The sequence below is a fragment of the Phalangium opilio genome, unplaced genomic scaffold (assembly GCF_054372755.1).
Source record: "Phalangium opilio isolate 3A_F unplaced genomic scaffold, DU_Popi_V2 ptg000352l_1, whole genome shotgun sequence".
NCBI classification, from domain to species: domain Eukaryota; kingdom Metazoa; phylum Arthropoda; class Arachnida; order Opiliones; family Phalangiidae; genus Phalangium; species Phalangium opilio.
Window position 1 is genome coordinate 2013343 of NW_028324228.1, and position 12344 is coordinate 2025686.

Genomic DNA, 12344 nt, shown 5'->3' on the forward strand with positions numbered 1-12344 from the left:
ATTACATGACAGCCATGGATGTTTGGCTCTTGGGTTGCATGATAACCGTATTCCTGTCCTTGATTGAATTCACTCTGGCTCAAGCTTGGAGTAGACATTCTCCAAACTTAGTTCGTAGGACGATAAATACTAACGTATAGACCAATTCTACTAACGTATGAAGGATTCCCATCTCTTACCTTCCACAAGGCATTTCGCTGAGACACCCGTTCAGCAGAGAAAAAAATATGACTTGTAACCCCGTACCCTCAATCTTGTGAGTGAGAGGGAAATTCGTATCTTTTTCTCTGCATGGGCAAAATTTCAAACTCGTCACTCGCGATTCTCCGGAGATATATAGTTCCTTTTACCCACGTGACCTAGCTATCTCCGCTTTGATTACCAGCCGTCTCACATCCGTGGGTGTAACGCGTGTTTGGTGCTCTGCTTTTTAGCGCAGTTGGAAATCCATAATACGTTAGAATTTATACATATCCATGATGCAATTCCAACACTTCAATCATATTAATATTTATATACTCTGAATTCAAACAGAAATCCAAAATTAGAAGAAAGAACAACAGATCCTTGTCTAAGAAAGGACAGCTGGTTAATGCTTGGTCTGACGATTGTATCAAAATAAATTACATTAACAACGACATTGTTAATCGACGAATGAAGACCAAGACCTCAATAATTTCAAATAGCTGCAGCTGTCAGTGTGGAAAAGGAAAACCTACCTCTGTACCAAATAAACGAGACAATGCTTTGGATAGAGCATCGAGGATCTTCTTTCCACTAACTTTCATTGGTTTCACGGCTATCTATTGGGTTCATTTCATGAATCTGGCCGCTGAACTTGACTATTAGTAGGACTTTGTTAGTTTGAATACAGTCAATTATCTTTGAGTTTTACTGCATCAAAGTAAACACTATCAAGTATCAAACTCCGGTAATGCACGCGCCTTCAAGTTCATAGACACGTGGCACGTGAAAAGCAAATATCAGTTGCTATTAAAATCACATACAAAGTGAAATTTCTGCGAAAAAAAATTTGAATTTACATATTTATCAGTGTCAATAAAATAACTAATTATACAGTGTGTTTCTGATAAGTCTGCCATAAATTAAAGGGTGCGTTCTTTGAGTCACACTGAGTGAAAAGTGTCACCAGAAAATGAAGTCTATACCATTTAGCTTCGGAGGTATACAGGCACCCAAACATTTTCCCCTAAAGCAAGGATATTGGCACACATGTAAAGTAAGACATATCAGGGTGCCCATCTTGTTTAGACAATGCGCCTTTATCTACCAATGGTGTACTTTTAAAGGTAGAAGCTGATGATGTAAAGTAGAATAAAATCGATCTGATTAGTCCAAAACCTAACATTTTAAAATAGTAAAAAAAAATTCTATTATTGAATATTCGAAAGCAAATTTAATTGATATAGTTGTAACGGAACGCCAACTCATTCGGCCATTTACATCGTTAGGTCTGTAGGCCTTGATGTCGACTAAACTGTAAGCTCACTGATTCTAGGCCTACTCCCATTACCTTTTTAATACCCAGGGGGGCGTTACTAGTGCTTTGCCCAGGGAGGAGAGACTTGAGAGGTCCCGTTGAGGTCTTAGAATCTCTTTACATTAATTCAGTGGCGTAACTACAGGGGAGCTGAGGTCGCAACTGCTGGCGGGCCCATGGCTTTTGGGGGCCCTTTCGAAATTTAGCTTTTAGACTGATTGTCCCATATTTATAAAGTGTCCTATAATTTCACAAATCGGCCAATAAAGCCCTATATTTCTGAGATTTCAAAGTAAGTATTTATAATCCCAGCCGTATGAGGTTTCAAACGCAGAATTAATGATATCTGACTTTCTCAGATCGAAAAATAGAGCTCGCTTCGCTCGCTCGGGAATTTTTTATCTTGAATTCTCACGTAGTTGAATTTACACGATTTTTTAAGGTTCATATATGAAATGATAACAATTAATTTGCATTTTGAGCCCCACTCCAAAATAACAATTTCGACTCAGACTTTTCATTTAAATATATAAGCCCACAGATTAATCTGAATTATAGCCCAGGCCTTTAAAATATGTTTAGTTACGCTAGATTTCCACTCGACTGAAAAAAACCCGACGAAAATCACGCAGCCGAAGGTAGAAATTTTAACTGACGCCGGCGTCCGGCGGTAGACCATTCACACTACGACTGAATTTTGAGTTTGGCGGTAGATATTTTTGGGTCACGTCACAGACGGGAGTGGTTTCCACAACATCTATAGAGCTCTATCACTTGAAGGGGGAAAACGTCACAGATAGGCCTGCCAGTAGAAAGAGCCGGTTTTCAGCCTCCCTCCGTGCGGGCTGCTGAAGAACTCTATGCTAAATTTCACGCACAATATGGCGCCTAGGCGGGGACTGGCAAAACCCCGCCTCAAAAGCTCTCCATTTATTGGGATTCAAGGAAATCCTAATATTTTTTGAAGTATATATATTTCATTTCTACAATTTAAAGAAAAAACGCTTGTAATATTTTTGAAACTCTTCAGAACAAAGAAGGGCCATATTTTCCGGCAGTTTAAGATAAAATTTAACGATACCAGAAGTTCTATCTCTTTTAACTAACCGAAAGAGAGAGTTTTTGGTGCTTCCAAATTGTCACGAAGGAATGGCAGGGCAATAAAACTATAGTGCTCGAGTTGGCGTTTACCGAGCCCTAAAAAGAACCACCCTGTATTTTGGGAGAGCGGAGAAAACTCTCCCTTGCTCTTCTATAATAAAACGAAACCCCTGAACTTTGGGGACAATCTTTACTTAAGAATGAGAAAAAAGGCAGAAGATCGACTGACCTTGAACTGTTCAGATCGAGTGATTCTTAGCGAATTCCACATTTTGTATTTGTTATTTGTTTGGAAATTAAATTCACTTTTTCGTTAAATGTAAAAGAAGGTATCCTTTCGTCTCGATTTATAACATGGTGCCGAAACCCGGGATCTTTAGCCTATAAAGTTTAATCGCGAGTTAGAGGTTTTAGTAAGAAGAAGACGCGAACAAGGCGGCGAACAAAAGGATAATAAGGCGGACGAAGAAGGTGATCGGGTTGAAAACGAGCTTCATCAGAATATTAGAAGGAGGACAACCTATCGAGGACAAGTCACCAGATGTGTGAATAAAATAGAAGAAGAGGAAGTCGAGAAATATTTGGATAAAGTGATCGTGTGCAGAACTCGCGTAGAACATGCTGTAAAGAAGGTCAACGCATCGGAAACGGTGTCAATATCATCGGGAGGAAATGGCGGGAGAAATACGAATCTTGCTTCGACTCAAAACTCACAGAATGTATCTGCACCGGCTGTTATTCAGGTACCGGAAAATGGCAATTAATAATTTACCTCGATTGGAAATAACGAAGTTTGATGGAACTCTTAGAGAGTGGCAAGATTTTTGTCTCAGTTTGACGTCGCGGTACATAGTAACTGTACTGTACTCTAAACCCCGTTAATAAGTTCGTGTATTTGAAAAGTTATCTAACCGGCACGGCTTTGAACTCTATAAGAGGTCTTTCGCTCAGCGAAGATAATTATTACGGGGCTGTAGACAATTTGAAGAGACGATTCGACGAAAAAGAAGTACTAGAAACTGAATATATTAACAGAATAATCAACATTACGCCAGTAAGGAAAGGGTTGATGTTAACGCTCTGAAAAGATTTGTGGACTCGTGCGAAGTTGAAATTAAGAGTTTAAAATTACTCTGGAAAGTGGCATGGGAGATTTGGGTAAATATCGGTCGCATTTATGTCATAATTTATTAAACAAGTTACCGGACGATATCACCCTAGAGTTTTATCAGAATGGTGAAGAAGACGGAGAACTCGAGATAGAGTTATTGCTTGATTTTTTGACAAAGGAACTTAGATGCCGCAAGCGAGCAATGACCTTTAAGAAAAAAAATTTCGAAGAAGAATTCACCTCGAGGCCTGCGAAAAGCTATTCCACTAACATGACGGCTTACGGCGGGAATCGGATTAAAACGGACAGATAGCAATTTAACGGGCATAGGACATCATCGGCTTCAATGTTGACAACCGGCGCGGATTCATCTTGTCTATTTTGTGGAAAGTCAAGTCATAAGGCGGAACAATGCAAGACTATACGAAGTGTTGAGGAAAGAAAGCAAATACTCAAAACCAAGGGTCAATGCTACAAATGCGTTTACGGTAAACATCTTGCTAAGTATTGCAACCCACCATTCAAGTGTAACAATTGTGGCGGGAAACATCATGGCGCCGTTTGCGAAAAGGAGATAACCACTAAGGAGAACCACAATGAGACGGATGAAACAGATAACACTCAAGTTCAACAAGCTGTCAACATGGTGAAAATTGTCGAACCCAAGGTAGGACAAACAGTCTTATTAAAAACGGCAGCCGTTGGAGCGGAGGGGGAAGGAGACAGCTGTAAAATAAGGCTGATGTTAGATGATGGGAGCCAGCGCACTTATGTTAAAGAAGAAATTTCTAAAAAGCTCAAACTTCCGGTCATGGGAGATATTCAAGTTCATGGATTTGGAGAGCCTCCTAAACTAATGAGGTCCCAAAAGGTCAAAATTAAGTTGAAGAGTTCGGTTAATTACAACTACATAGAGCTAGGCGCGCTAGAAACACCCATTATAAATTCGGCAGAATTCAGAGCCCCCGGAGAAGAAATTTAAAAAATCATGGCGAAGAAATGTTTTCCGTTAGCGGACCACATTGACCAAGTGGGCGGAGTAAACAGCGAAATAGCAGTGCTTATTAGATCGGATTTCTATTGGAAAATAATTAACTGTCGGGAAAGATTAAGGGAATCACTAGCGGCCATAGAAACACTTTTTGGATGGGTACTCAACGGGCCTGCCGACAGTGTTTACTCAACCCCAACGGAACCCCAACGGTGGGAGCAATATGTGTAAATTACGTAATGGTGACTACCATTGAAGATGCTGATCTGATATCAAATGATCGGCTTTTCTGTGAACTTGAATCCCTCGGTAAAAAAAGATGAAGGTTCAGAAGTCCTATCAGAGGCTCACCAAGTAGTCATCAAAGAATTTAAGAAGAATATTCAATTTGACGGGAAAATGTACACTGTACATTTACCATGGTAAACTGAAAAGTCGGCTCTATCAAATAATTACGTTAATTCGAGAAGAATATTTAATTGGTTTGGTTAAACGCCTACAGAAGGACCAAGTTCTATATGAAGAATACGATTGCATTTTAAAGGAATATAAGCGCAAATGGAATAATTGAAGAGGTTCCAGTAGGGGAAGGAAACGAAGAAATGCCAGAAGGGGAATGAAACGAAGAAATGCCAGAAGGGTTGTATTATTTACTCCACATGGCCGTAGTTGATAATGAGAGACTCACCACCAGAATTAAAATTGTTTTCGATCGGTCTGCTCACGACGCGAGAAGCCTCTCTAAATGATTGTTTACTTCCTGGACCGAATCTAACACCAGACATAATAAATGTATTGATCAAGTTTCGCTCTCATAACATAGCTGCGGTAGCGGATGTCGAAAAGACATTCTTACAAATTGGGGGTGACCAAAGCGATCGGGATTCGGTACGCTTTCTTTGAATTGACGGGACACTCACTCAAGCGGGAGAAAGTCTGAAGATAAAGAAATTATAAAAAAACCGTTTTTACAAACGGAAAAAAACCTGATATATACTACATCGTTGATTTTGGGTCGCCACTCACTGTTCTTGTCACGGCTTCTAAGGGTCAGATATTATTTATTCTAACCGTTTCATATAACACCACCATTTATTTAAGCGGTAACATTACGTCATGACAATTGATATCACATGTCATGACAGCATCAACTATTAAAGCGGTAATATTACGTCATTGACAATTAATTTCACATGTCACAGCTAAAAACTGTCGATTCTTATCAGGGGCGTCAACTTCATTATCTTAACACATTTTCTTTACTTTTTATTTCGGCTGACATTTTTTGAAGCTAAAAATGAATAATTTTTGCCATAACAACGAAGTTATGGTAAAAATGTCAGCCGAAATAAAAAGTAAAGAAAATGTGTTAAGATAATGAAGTTGAAGCCCCTGATAAGAATCGACAGTTTTTAGCTGTGACATGTGAAATTAATAGTCATGACGTAATATTACCGCTTTAATAGTTGATGCTGTCATGACATGTGATATCAATTGTCATGACGTAATGTTACCTCTTAAATAAATGGTGGTGTTATATGAAACGGTTAGAATAAATAATATCTGTCCCTTAGAAGCCGTGACAAGAACAGTGAGTGGCGACCCAAAATCAACGATGTAGTATATATCAGGTTTTTTTCCGTTTGTAAAAACGGTTTTTTTATAATATGTGTCCCTTCCTTGAAAGGCTTGGTCTTACTGATAATGAAATATGAAATGAATAATTTCAAACGGAATGGATATTTATGTGTCCCTTCCATGAAAGGCTTGGTCTTACTGATAATGAAACGAATCGGAGAACGACGGAGATACGTGCATTTAAACTCAAAGAGAGTCCAAGTCTCAATAAACGAATCGGAGATACGTGCATTTTAACCTCAGTGCCTTGGAGTTACGAGAATTTTGAACTCGAGTATGTCGTAAAAAGATCCCCCACCAAGATAACAGCTAGATAGAGCCCACCCTCGAGAGAGAGTCGAGAATGACTTACGCGACCTACGGTCCTACGCTTTTAGGAGCACAATAGTTAAAATCGAATTGTCGTTTATTCGCGTGAAGCCCTAGGGTTGCCATTTCTGCACCTCAAAAATCCTTACGCTGAGGGGTCCTGTTTGCAGCACAACGGCTAAAAACCAATTGGCGTTTATTTGCTTGAAGCCATAGGCCTGCCATTTCTGGCGTCAAAATTATCTACTCTCCCGTTCCAAAAATTTGCCCGTAGAAAGGCAGGAAACTCGAACGACCCGTATGTATCAGCCAGTCTGTCGACTGGCTTAAATATCAGTTCACGAGGGTGCTTTTCAATTTGTTGATGACTTGATATCGGGGCAAAAACCGAAGAAGAAGCGTACGAACTGAGCTCGAATTCGAAAGAAATCATGTCAGCGGGAGGATCTCGTCCACGCAAATGACAGACAAACTTGCACCCACTCAGGGAGCTATGGAATAAAAGGGCTTTGAAAGTTTGAAGTGGCCTGTTCGAATAAGAAAATTAGTTTCTCGGAAGAATCTACAATGAAGATTTTAAGCCTCAATTGTGAACCTTCCACCGTTTCGTTCCAGTCGGAACAGCTTTTCAGTTCTATCAGCGAATTACCAAACTCAAAGAGAAGCGTGCTAAAGGCTTTGGCAGAAATATTTGATCCTTTAGCATTCCTAGCACCATTTGCGATTCGCGTAAAGATCTTGTTTTAAGAGCTTTGGCAAGAGGGCCTAGACTGGGACGATAAACTATCTGAGCCCTTACAGAAGAAATGGGACGATTGACGTACGGAACTGAATCAAATAGGGAATATCACGATCCCCAGATATTATTACGCGTTGAACACCGACGTGGAAACCTCGGACATTAGTAGTATCAGAAGTGAGATGAGACCAGAAGTACTGAGCTAACCAAATTCTTCGCTCGGCGAAAGTGAATATTCTTGATAACACACCCTCTGGTGGCGGTTTCAGAATTTCCCCTCCAAAACGTGAGACGCTCGCGGTAGTAGACGGCCGAACTAGATTCAAGGAGCCGGGTCCGTGTTCCGCCGCTTTAGGTTGAGGGGAAGGGGGTAGGAAATGTTTTTGGAACTCGACCAATTTTTTTCTCTCTAGTTTTAGCGCGTGGGAAGCGGCATTAAACCCTCAAATTTGTTCACTAGTGCCAGGATCTACTATCAATGCTAGAGCCATTCACTTCTAGTCTCATCTCACTTCTGGTAGTATACAAATGAGAGAACGGGGTGAGTGTGAATTTTCCATAGAGATAATATGGGGTATGATACCCTACGGAAAAATTAACATTGGGTATAAAAATTCGACGGTCTCGAATATTTCGGAAGCGGCTCTATTGTGCACCTTGAACGGCACGGAGAGTACGTAAGTGAGATGAGACCAAAAGTACTGAGCTAACCAAACTCTTCACTCGGCGAAAGTGAATATTCTTGATAACAGTGTACACACCAACGGTTGGCCCTCTGGTGGCGGTTTCAGAATTTCCCCTCCAAAACGTGAGACGCTCGCGGTAGTAGACGGCCGAACTAGATTCAAGGAGCCGGGTCCGTGTTCCGCCGCTTTAGGTTGAGGGGAAGGGGGTAGGAAAAGTTTTTGGAACTCGACCAATTTTTAAGCTTTTTGCCCATAGCTAAAAGCTTTATACGGAGACCCCTGGAAGCAGGCTAGCTGGCTGGCTAGCTGGCTAGCTGGCAGGACGGCTGGCTGTTTCGCGTTCGCGTACATTTTCGTAAATTTAAATTACGCGGCAGAGCTCGCCGGAATTTGATTCTCCACCGCACTAACGACATCTATACTATATTCGGTCATATTTTCGACGAGGAAATGCTGACTCTTGAAGGTAGCGGGATTCGAACTGACGTTGGCGGTGTGGGATGCGGATACTTTACGTCTGCGCCACTACGGATTGTTGTTAAGCTATCGATATTTTTGCCATGCTATTCCACGCCTTTGCTTATTGGTAGCGGGAATCGTTGACGTTACCGGTGTGAATATCCCTATTTCGGGTTTTTTTAAAGACAATATCACACTGCAAAAAGCGTTAATATGCCTTGGGGCATATCTTGTTTTCTCTCTAGTTTTAGCGCGTGGGAAGCGGCATAAAATCCTCAAATTTGTTCACTAGTGCCAGGTAGGGATGCACCGATATGGGTACAGCCGATATATCGGCCGGCCGATATATCAGAAATTCGTAGCCGATATATCGGCCGATATTATCGGCCCATTAAAAAATTGTATTTCTCCTTGAATATCGTTTCCAAGAGTAGAATCAACATTTTTTAGGACCATTTACGTTTTTACTTTGTTTTATTAGAGCGGAGCCTACGTTAATAAAGGCCCGCGCATACTGGCTTTCCAGGATTTTTTTTTGGCATTTTGGTTCGCCGCGTGTCTCCGCTTGGTGCGCTCTTAAGAGTACGGTTTTAAATTTAAAATTGGTTTTCGCGGGCGATTGCAACGTGTGTCGCAATCCAAATCCCGTTTCGTACGGTGCAGAGAGCCGAGAGAGAGAGAGAGCAGAAGCATAAGTGCTGGGTTGGAGCCGCTGGATCTTTCCAATAAGAATTATAAATTTTATCTTTCCAATAAGACTTACAAAATTTATCTTTCCAATAAGAATTATAAAATTAATCTTTCCAATAAGAATTATAAAATTTATCTTTCCAATAAGAATTATAAAATTTATCTTTCTAACTATAAATATAAAATTGATCTTTCTAACTATAATTATAATATTTATCTTTCTAACTATAATTATAATATTTATCTTTCTATAATATCTTTCTAATTATAATAATATATAATGAATATTTGCGACTCCAACATTAAAATTAAAATTTCAATCGGAGCTTACGTTATTATAAATTTTATCTTTATAATAATAATTATTATAAATTTTATCTTTCTAATAATAATTATTATAAATTTTATCTTTCAAATAATTGTTATTATAATTTTTATCCTTCTAATAATTATTATTATAAATTTTATCTTTTAAATAATAATTATTATAATGATATATAAGAAATGCATGCGTTTCCTTATATAAAAAATATTTTAGTCAAAACAATTTTATGCATGATCCCTCTAATCTTCCCGCTCTACAAATTCAAATAAATGGAAGATCCCTTAGCATTTACTATCTAAAAGCGCCACCATCCGAGAATCAAGCGCAAAAAACCAGCTGGCGCGTCCTTTCAATGCCGCCCATAGCCAGAAGGCTATGCGCGGGCCTTGATTAACGTAGGCTACGATTAGAGACATGTGTCACATTTCGTTTAATGTGGTACCGCTACATATTTTAGCCTTAACCCCCTTCCTTAAAAAATGGTGTGCTCTAAGTTAAATCCTTTGCTTGGTTTTCAGTAAAAATGCAGCTCCTTTTTATTTTGCGCCATCTAGCGATGAGCGTAAAATAATGGGGAGCATAAACGGAAAGTTTAACTCCTCCTTCGTTTCGTCTTACTCCTCCTTCGTTTCGTCTTCGTCACACCGCTTATTGGACGGCGTCGAAAACTCCGCCTTAATTTTCACCCTCAGCTGTCAGTCAACTCTAGCTTTAGAATATGTATACAGTACGCAAACAGAAGGGAAATTGCAGAGCTCTTCGTAGCCTAGTTGGTAAACCGCTCGACTGTTTTTTCCTCGTGGATTGTTTTGAAGCCGAGGGTCGCGCGTTCGAATCTACCTTGAAATTTTGGTTAAAAATTTATATTTATTTTAAGCTATTTAATTCATTTACAAAATATTATTTTAAATTAAATAAATTATTTATTTTAAATAATATGAAAAAATAATATTTTAAATAGTAATTTTAAATATAATTTAAATATATATTTTGGAAAATGCCAGGTGTTGATTTCGCTAAAATATACAAGATGTCGCCAGTGTTTCCACTTTGCAATTATTGACTGTGGAGCTACTCTTCTTAATGCTATGTCTACATTAATTAATCCAGCGAGATAACCTAATTTTTAATTTTATTTCATATTTATTGCTTTATTATAATAGGAGATAGGACTCATAATCTGTGCTTAATTTATACGAGATGTGGCGCAAAATTGTAATGGTCCTCTTGGGACCCTTGTTTTGTTCAACAATTAAGAAGTAGCGTTATAAGCGATTGTCTACCATTGGGTCGAATCCCATTGGTTCGAATGTCTTGTTCGACCGAACCCCGTTGGGCCGAATACCGCAATTTGGGCGGATTTCCAATCATGAATTTTCCATTCAAATTGTTGTTTTTTAAGTTAGTATTTATTCGTGTGATCAGAGCTAATGGTTTCATTTGTAATGCGAATATCTTAGTACAAAAATAAAGAACAATATTATTCAAAAAGGAGTAACGTTATATCGGAAAGTAAATATAAAATATAATTTTTTGGAAAAGGCATATTAATTTGGAAAGTCAATGAAGATAAACTTCAATATTTTGGAAAAGGCGTAGCATTTTAGTTTTTTGTAAAATATCAGTAACCTAAACTAATCTTTGGAAAAGGCATATTAATTTGGAAAGTCAATGAAGATAAACTTCACTATTTTGGAAAAGGCGTAGCAATTTAGTTTTTTGTAAAATATTAGTAACCTAACCAAATCTTTGGAAAAGGCATATTAATTTGGAAAGTCAATGAATATAAACTTCAATATTTTGGAAAGGCGTAGCATCTTAGTTTTTTGTAAAATATTAGTAGTCTAATCAAATCTTTGGAAAAGGCATATTAATTTGGAAAGTCAATGAAGATAAACTTCAATATTTTGGAAAAAGCGTAGCATTTTATTTTTTTATAAAATATTAGTAACCTATTCTAATCTTTGGAAAAGGCATATTAATTTGGAAAGTCAATGAAGATAATCTTTAATATATTGGAATAGGCGTAACATTTTACTTTTTTTTAATAAAAATTACTAACCTAACCTTTCGAAAAGGCATATTAATTTGGATAGTCAATGAAGATAAACTTCAATGCTTTGGAAAAGGTGTAACATTTTAGTTTTTCTTATGAAATATTACAAACCTAACTCTAACCCAACCTTATCTTTAAATGAACTCCCTCCCAAATACTGACGGCGCTCGATGCTGCTTAACTTCTTCGATCATCCAACTCACTCTATTCATTGCGCTACTGGAGCTCGGCAACTGAAGGAAAACGCTGTGATTTTATATGTGTAAACCCATCCTATTCAGTCGAAAGCTATTCCATATAAATATTCCCATTGTGCCGAAAATCGCTCTTTGGGCTATAAATTGTTTTAAATTTGGCTACAATTGTACAAATCTGAATTCGGTCCAACGGGATTCTATCCAATAGGAGTATACCTTATAAGCAAACTTATGGAGAACAAATGAAAAGTTCAAAGTTTACATTAGTGACACCAAATGCATTAGAGAGCGTCAGTATCGACTTCAATTGTTTGTTGGATGTATGAGAAATTAAAGAAATTACTTTCTCATAGTCGGGAACAACGGAATAAAACTGAGATAGTGGAAAACCTTGCATTTTTAAAGGGAAATGTTAAATTGTGGGTATAAATATAAGTGATGTGTTTAAATTAGTATTCATTGAGTGCCTTATAACTTGTCAAGTTTTTTCCCGAAAATATCGGTTTACATGAAGCCGATATTGGCCGATACCGATATGAAA

General features: G+C 38.3%; 1 protein-coding gene across 1 annotated transcript in view; it reads left to right on the forward strand.

The window, feature by feature from the left end:
- Positions 1 to 12344, forward strand: part of LOC149602820 (ATP-binding cassette sub-family C member 1-like) — a 449544-nt gene that overhangs the window by 86129 nt on the left and 351071 nt on the right. The gene's annotated exons all lie outside the window — the stretch shown is intronic.